The following is a 7,889-nucleotide window of genomic DNA, read 5'->3' as shown; positions in this document are numbered from 1 at the left end:
ACCAAACTGAACTTTAAGAATAATACACTTTTCTCTCAGCCTGTATCTCACTAGAAGACTAAATAAGGGCAAAAGATTGCTAACACCAGAACACCAACCAAGCAGCTGCATGAACACAGGTTTACCTGGTCCAAATTCATTGGGCTTTCACATTTGTTCTCAACATTTTTACTTTGGAGCAACATGCTTGGGAGCCCTCTGTCCTCTTGTATAAACTTGTCTTGCACTCCCCACTGTCTTTATCAGACTGAGGTGTGACTGCCCCAACCGGGACCCACACCGGCCCTGGATGATCCCATGGAGCACAGCACATGCAGCTGGTGCAGCACACACTGCACTCAGAGCTCAGCTCCAGCACAACCAGCATTGTGGCTGTAGTGGTGCAGCTCTGTGCTGTGCTGCCTCATTGTATTTATCGCTGTACTGTGGGCAGCTTTACAGCCCACGCTGTTTCACGCAGCTGTGACTGTTACTAACTCCCCAGACAGCAGGTTGGGACCCTCCTGAGGTATGAGATGAAGTACAGACTCATTTGTGCATTTATGTAACATCCCTGACGAACTTTCTGAGCACCCAGCAACCTTTAATGTGCTCAGCATTAGACAGGACAGTGCTATTAGCTCTGTTTTGCTCAAAGGGTGCAAGAAACACAAAGTACTGAGACTAAAGGCCTCTGATCTCTCATGCTCTTGGTCTCCTTACCCACGCAGCCTTTCCCATCAGTGTTTATGCAGCTCTGCCTCTGCAGCTGCCTGCCTGAGTGAGTGAACCCCACATGCATAAGCTCACTGCTCTGCAGCTTTGCTGATGGATGCAACAGTGCCAAACCAGCACGTCATCCCACAGCCCTGCAAAAAAGGTCTTCACAGATTTTAGGGCCTTCTACTCTTCATAAAACCAGAATGTGTCCAGCATACCACGGCAGTCAAATCACTTCTGAAACAGCCACTGGTTCTCTATCTATTCAGCCTCTATAGAGAGTCAGCTGGCATGCCACTGGGATGCACACATTGCATTGCAGCACAGGGAACCCTCCTCATTCCTGTGCTTGCTATCCCAAACCTAAGTCACTGGGACTGGCTCCTGCACTGTGCCATCCTTCCTTTGCTCCATCTAGGGCTTTTTTTTCTAAGCAGTCCTGGATAAGTGTCAGAAGGACTACAGATAAGGTGGATCAAAGCCTTGTGCCAAGCACTGCTAGAGGATTTGAGGAGCTGCTCATGTGCCAGCCCTGGCACAGCTTGAGGTGGCCAGGAAGAAGTGGGGACCACCTCAAACCAGCCCCACAACTCCATCAGGAGCTGCTCAGGCCTTGGCTTTTGCTGCTGCCAAAGCTGCGTTTGATGGCTCCTGCACTGGAAATCCATGGTGCTCTCAGCTTCCCCCTGCTTTTACAGGGCTCCTTGCTACTTCCATGCGGTGGGCATAGTGTACAACAGCATGCAGCAGGCTGCGGAGCTGGACTGGTGGAAGGTGAAGATTGTCATCAAAAACTGTCACCAGGTGTGTAATGTCTCTATGCTCAAAGGAAGGCAGGGACACCTGCTGAGGGTCAGCCTCATGTTTACAAGACAACATTCTTTCGCTGTGGTCACCAGTTGCCGTGGTGGTGAGGAGAATGAAGAGGCACCTACTGTGCTGACAGAATGTTGCTTTACTGAAAAGGGAAGAAGGGTTTTTAGGGACCTGCCAAAAGGAAGCTTGGTGTAACAGTGACTCAACATCTTGTATAGAAGTCTGGGAAGCTGCAGAGCTCCACAGGCGAAGCCTCATGGCTGTGACATTTGGCAGCAGCTACATCCAATTACAAAATCACAATGCTAATTATTATGCCATCCCTTAATAGCCTTGAGCAGCCTCACCTGGGCTCCCCACAGTTGCCCATGGCTCTATCTAAGCTCAGGCCAAGGCTTTCAGCTTCTTTTTGCCCTTGGTGCAGTTATGCTCATCTCTGGTCATACCACTAGGATGGATATCAGCTGTGCAGCGCAGGTACCTTGCTCTGGAGAGAGCCCTTGCAGAGCTTGTTGGGGTCTATAGGAGCACTCTGTGCTTGATTACCACCATACTTTAGGAAAATTTCCATGACTTCTAGGCATGCAGTGGAGTTCTGGGCTCCTTCAGTTACCAGTGCATGCATAGGATGTGATTGTTTTAGTTGTCTATTCTCAAAGATAAACTTTGCCATTTTGTCTGTTTTCCTCTGGGGACTAATGGGAAGCCCTAAATGACTAACTAGTATCTATGATTATGCAAGTTGTGTCATGTGCTCTGTTTGGAGCCACTGAAAGGTTGAGATCAGAACCGCCTCCAGAATTCAGCAGAAACACAAGAGACTGTAGGACCTTGGTTTGGGATTTAAGGCCCTAATTTCCACCTAAGTGAGTTGCTAAAAGCATTTTGAGCATAGCCTGGTGTACCTGGCTTGAGGATCAGAGCAGGAACTGAGCACTGTTCTCCTTCAACCCCATGACCTTACAGCTGTGCAACTGCTGTTTTTCCTTACATCTATGAAACTGCTGGTGATGGGCTTCTTTCCCTGCTAACATCCAGCACACTTCTTGCTCTATAGCAGATGTGGCTGTGGAGTTCATTTCAGCTTCATAAACTTGCATTTAGTGGGTTAGTTATAATTATGACTTACTATCTTCTGGGGCCTGCTTGCTATTTTAAGATTATTTTTCAGCTTCAAGCCCAGGCTAAGTGAACTTTCCCTTACTGCACACGTGTATTCAGAACAGGAAGGAACTTGACTTTGTCAAGATTTATTTCCCTTTTAACCTAATTATGTGCCTATTTGTAACAATGAACTTCAGTTCCATTTTAGATACTAAAGCATCTTCTGTAGGTGATTATTGGCTACAGTGTCTAGTACTGAAATTCAGTGAAATGAGAGAATTTGTACATACAGCATTCAATGTGTATTATTGAAGTCTGTCTCTGTCTTGAACTGCTTGAGCAGAAGACATGAGACGTGTGTGGAACTCCACCAAAACTGTCAGTCTTGCTCTGTGCAGCTGCAGTCGTTAATTAAAGATAATGCCAAGCTCTCCCAGCTCCAGGCCCAGTGTGGGGCCTCTGTAGTGATGCCACCCAGAAAATGGTTACCAAGGCAGGCTGGGGGTGGGTGGTGGGGATCCCAACAGCAAGGAATGGACCTCTGCTTGCTCTCTGTACACCCCGGTGCTACCCTGAAGCCATTTGCCCTCAGCTGTTGCTGCTCACAGAGCTCTGTTGGGGGACAGAAGGGCCCCTGTGGCCATCTTGGCAGCCCCATGGTGGCAGAAGGGAAGTAGTGGGTGTCTGCAGCCAGGGCAGGCTGTGGTGAGGGCTCAGCCCTACCAGCAGCCCCTGTGCCTCAGTGATGGTTTCTGAGGGAAGCAGTCTGTTAACTGAACCCACGGGCACTTCTTGTTTTTGTCAGCCCCCTCACACAGTATAACAGCCATGTGCACTGATGCTGCCCTCCGTGCAGCTCTCCTGGCAACAAAGATGTGCTCCTTTCCACCTTCCTCATCTTGTTCTTTGCTGCCTTCTCCATATCTTCCTTTTCCCGGTCCTAAATTCCTCCATCGCTTCTGTCCTTCTAACCAGTCCTTCTGTCTCCTTGCCCCCTTTGGTGCTGTAGACTTCCCCTTACACAGACAGAACACCTTTATCTTTACATTGCCCATTTGTTTATGGTCCTGTTTCTGCAGCGCTGCCTCTCATTTTGTTCATTTTCTGTTTCATTTCCTTTACCTCTCATTTACATTTTCCTTTTGTCTCGAAATCTTTCATTGTTCTCTAAAATAGTCTTCCTCCCTCACAATCAAATCTCCAACTTCAGGCCTCCAGGCTCTGTTCCACCTGAAACCACTTTGTCCATTCAGTGCTTCTTTCATTCTTTCTCCCTCCAATCCTTTTGCTCTTGATATAGAATTAAAGATACTCTTTTTCAGGTGCCAATCATGTCTTTAACAACCAATACTGTCTGCTCTTAATTGCTCAGGACTGTGCTTAGTTAGAAAAGAGAAATCCTATTCTATGACAGTGATGTTAGGGGGTCCAAGCAAACCGCTGGTACTTTCAATTTGGAATGATGTAATGACTTTCTAAGAGGTGTGAAAGTTGGAGGGGCAGAAAGAACTTTGTTCTTGCAAACCTCAAAGAATAAATCATTTGCTTTGGCTTTACATTTTAACAGATAGTTCTTCTCTCAGTTCTAACCACTTCTCTGTGCTTGGGAGCTCAGTTCCACATCAGCTTTCATGTGAACGCAGGGGTCTTTCAGATTGCCCCTTCTCTTAATGTTCCTGATCAACTCTCTTCAGTTATGAAGACATGAGTAGTTCAGCCTTCTTGAGTAATAATCACTCTGTCCAGCTTGTTGCAATAAGCACTGAAATGCTTTCCTAGAATAGCCAAGTTTCCTTTTGGGATGACAATGCTCTGGTTCAGGGGACTGATAAGGAAAGTCACCAACAAATGCTTTCTGTACCTTTTTCAAGAGCCTCACTCTAATTCCCAGAATCTATAGGTGTGTATTTGAGTCTCTGTCACCTGTAGTGGAAATACTGCTTCAGGACCTGGAGCAGTGATGGAACACCTGGTGGGAAGGCAGGGCCAACCCAGGGGAGCTCAGGTGCATGCAGTGTATCTGAGTGATAGAAGGGATGGAGCCAGGATCCACCCCTTCCCAGCCCACATTTAAGGGTTGGCAGTGGAGGTGAGGGCATCTCTTGCTGGAGATCCCTGCCTACCTGAGCCCTTCCAAAAATAAACATCTATTTTCCTTGATTTCTGCATCCCTGGCTGCTGTGTTCAGGCTCATTCTCATTTGCTTTAGCAGAAGACTTTGCCACTCTCCTGTGGCATCCCTTTATAGCATTACACCACCATAACAGCTAGGGGTATTGTAGCCAAATAATCACTCTGAACTGCAGGGGAACAGCTGGAAGGCTGGTGCAGCTGGAGCGTTGCCCCTAGGTCTGCCTGAAGATATGGAGAGCAGTGACTTCCCAGCCATGGGCTGATCAGGTTGGAGCTTTCTCTCATTTTCCTTCCTGCACACACGATGGCAGTATGTGCCTTAAGCAACGCTCACTGTATTCAAGTTTAAAAACAGAGTGAAAACTTCTAACCCTTCTTCTTTATGGTAGCTTGCAAGTAATGAAAGCTACTTCTTCCCCTGTGCTTAACATCTCATCTTCCTTTCCTTTTTGAAAAGGCAATTTGTGCCTAGCTCAAGGTGATGCAATGGGAAAAGCCATTTGGGGCTTTGGAGCAGCAAACATTTTGTCAGAGGGATGTGCCAAGGGACAAAAGCAGCTCTGAGGGAGAGCACCTTCAGGAACAGCTGTAGGGAAATAAATCCTGGCTGTGGGCATCATTCACATTTGAATTGTCTCATGCTGGCCTGGAGCAGATTTCAGATAAGCCTTTTCTGGAGGTCCCTTAATGGTTGCTTTTCCTTGTTTTCTCTATTCACAGGATCACATGGGTGCCAGCAGTATTTTTCCTCTAGAGACACCCTCAGCTTTCTGTCAGGAGATGAATTTGTGGAAGGAAACTCTCAGCCCCGCTCATTTTTCGCTTCTGATTGCATCTTCCTTCCGTGTCCCAAGGCTGCCCTCTGCTGCTGCTCTGAGCAGGATCAGGATTCCGGTGTCAATTAGCAGTTTTGGGTCCAGCCTTCACAGCTGGGCTTCTGGTGTTTTTGCCTATCTGTTGCCACGAGCTTTTCTGTCACCTTGGGCAATTTCTCCTGTGTGATACAAGGGCAGAGTATAGCCCTGCTTCTCGAAGCAGCAGAGAAGAACTGGCCACATGGATGCAATCGTTTGTCCCTGGGGATTGCTCTCCTTGCAAATAGGTCCCAATAAACTCAGGAGCATCTTTTAGCCACACTCAGGGGTCAGACTTTTACAATTATTACCTTGCAAAATAAAGGTTCTGAGAGATGTTTGCAGGAACAAAAGAACAGGAAATCGCTTATGCTCTGTTCTTCATCTGGGAGAGGCAGCTGAAAACCCCAAGATGCTATGAGCAAGTCTTAGCAAAGTGCTTTCAGCCCTAAAGAGGTTAACTGAAAAAGTCCTATTCCAAATGGCAGTAAATGCAGAACTAGGAGTAATTCCCAGGTGTTTCCTGCTGAAAGTATTGTCATATTGCCTTGCAATGGGATGAGCAGGAGAGGAGATGAGGAATGTGCATCTTCTGAGAATTCATGCATGGTTGATGCTCCCACACGGCCTTAGCTGACTTCAGCGAGTGGGGAAAGTTTCAGGTCTCCTTGATGGGAGAGAATAATTGAAATTAACTGGAGTTAATGTCGTAATAAGCCTGCAGAAGAATAACAACCCAGTGAACTCCTTATGGGAGGTGGCTTGTTAGGAATTACTGTGCAAGTAGTGATGGAGTGGCAATGGTCTGCCCTCTTGGGCCACATTACATCAGTGCATGTGGGGTCTCACAAGGGAAACAGTACCCAGGAGTGTCTGCCCTGTAGGAAAGCTTCAGCATGTAATGGCTGAGGGATACAAACAAGTGACTCAGCATGGTTTAACCTTTCTTCTTGATTTCATGCCTTATGTTCCAGACTTCCTTCCTGTCTGTCCTACATCACTTCCCTCTTCTGTCCCATTATCTTTTCTCTCCAGGTAGTGCTCTCCTTACCTTGAGCTCTGTCAGGTTTACTTCTGCTCTACCACTTCTTATTTGCCTTCTTATTTGCACTTTCGTATCTTTTCCCTGTTCTCTCCTTCTGTTACTTCTTCTAACCTCTGTTTCTCTGGGGACGTAGGAAGACCTCAAGCTCTCTCTCTTCAACCTTTTAATTAGGTGGGAGTGTTCAAGACATCTGTCCAGCCTGTGTTAGCTGATGTCAGGCTTAGTTCTGATTCCTTAATGCAGGGTAATGCATTTAACTGGGTAAAATCAAGTTAGGTAGCAAGAGGTAACTTGAGGAGACGTATTTCTTGGAGCCAGGAAGAATCTGGTTGAATTTCCAGGACTGAATTAATCTCCAAAGATGGGATAAGACTGTAAGCAGGACTTAGGAGCAGCTGATATCTCTGTGCCTGCAGAGAAACATGTACCCAGATGCTGGCTGCTAATTGACTTGTTCCTTTCCAGGATCCTCCAACAGAGAAGTGTTGTGATGACCCTCCTACCTGGCCCCATCTCATCAGTCCTGCAATGTGTGCCAGGAGTTGTGTCAGTCTGCAGACCTTGTTAGGTATCAGTCAGTGGCCACATCCCATAGAGCTGAGCATTGTGCCTTTGGAGTGGAGGTAAGGAGACAGCTGCTGCCTGGGGAGATGCCATTTTCAGTCACATATGCTTCTAATGTTCACGAAGACTGGAAGGAAAAGATGTTCTATTGTTTTTTGAGCTGGAATAGTCTGTGTTATTGTTTGTCACATTGTCTAGCGAGCCATTGCAGTGATGCCTGAGAGAATGGGAGAAGGGTACTGGAGAACACTTATCCTAACCTCGGCTCTCACTTGAAATGAGCACCAGTGTTCCAAAGACAAGTAGTGACACTGTCTAAATTCTTAATATTTGGGGTAATTGTAATGCTGGTGCCTTAGAGATCTGGTAATGGAGTCACATTTGTTGGTGTTTTAGTGACACTTAATTGTCACAGTGGGACAACTGGGCATCCAAAGCATGAACCCAGCACACCTGGGCACTGACAGCAAGGCAGTGCCTGGCTGCCTCCTTCCTGCTGCTAGATGGAGGTGTTGGCCTTTGGAGGGAGAATAACATGATGCTGTCAGAATTCAGCTGTGGCTGTGAACGTGCATGAGGCCCTCTGCTAAGGGAAGGTAGTTTGCTACTTCATGCGTCTGAATTGCAGGTGTGCAGACTCGAGACTTAATGCCTTGTTGTTGTTGTGTTGGCTT

General features: G+C 47.0%; 1 long non-coding RNA gene across 1 annotated transcript; it reads left to right on the top strand.

Annotated features, from left to right (window-relative positions):
• The first annotated feature begins 1,884 nt into the window (after positions 1-1,884).
• LOC140252256 (uncharacterized) lies at positions 1,885-5,887 on the top strand. Its single transcript, XR_011903594.1, has 3 exons — positions 1,885-1,992; positions 4,926-5,019; positions 5,473-5,887. It is a non-coding gene; the product is annotated as an uncharacterized lncRNA (long non-coding RNA).
• Positions 5,888-7,889: the final 2,002 nt, after the last annotated feature.

Source organism: Excalfactoria chinensis, chromosome 4, assembly GCF_039878825.1.
Source record: "Excalfactoria chinensis isolate bCotChi1 chromosome 4, bCotChi1.hap2, whole genome shotgun sequence".
In the NCBI taxonomy this organism is placed as follows: Eukaryota; Metazoa; Chordata; class Aves; order Galliformes; family Phasianidae; genus Excalfactoria; species Excalfactoria chinensis.
This window is presented reverse-complemented; position numbering and strand designations above follow the sequence as displayed.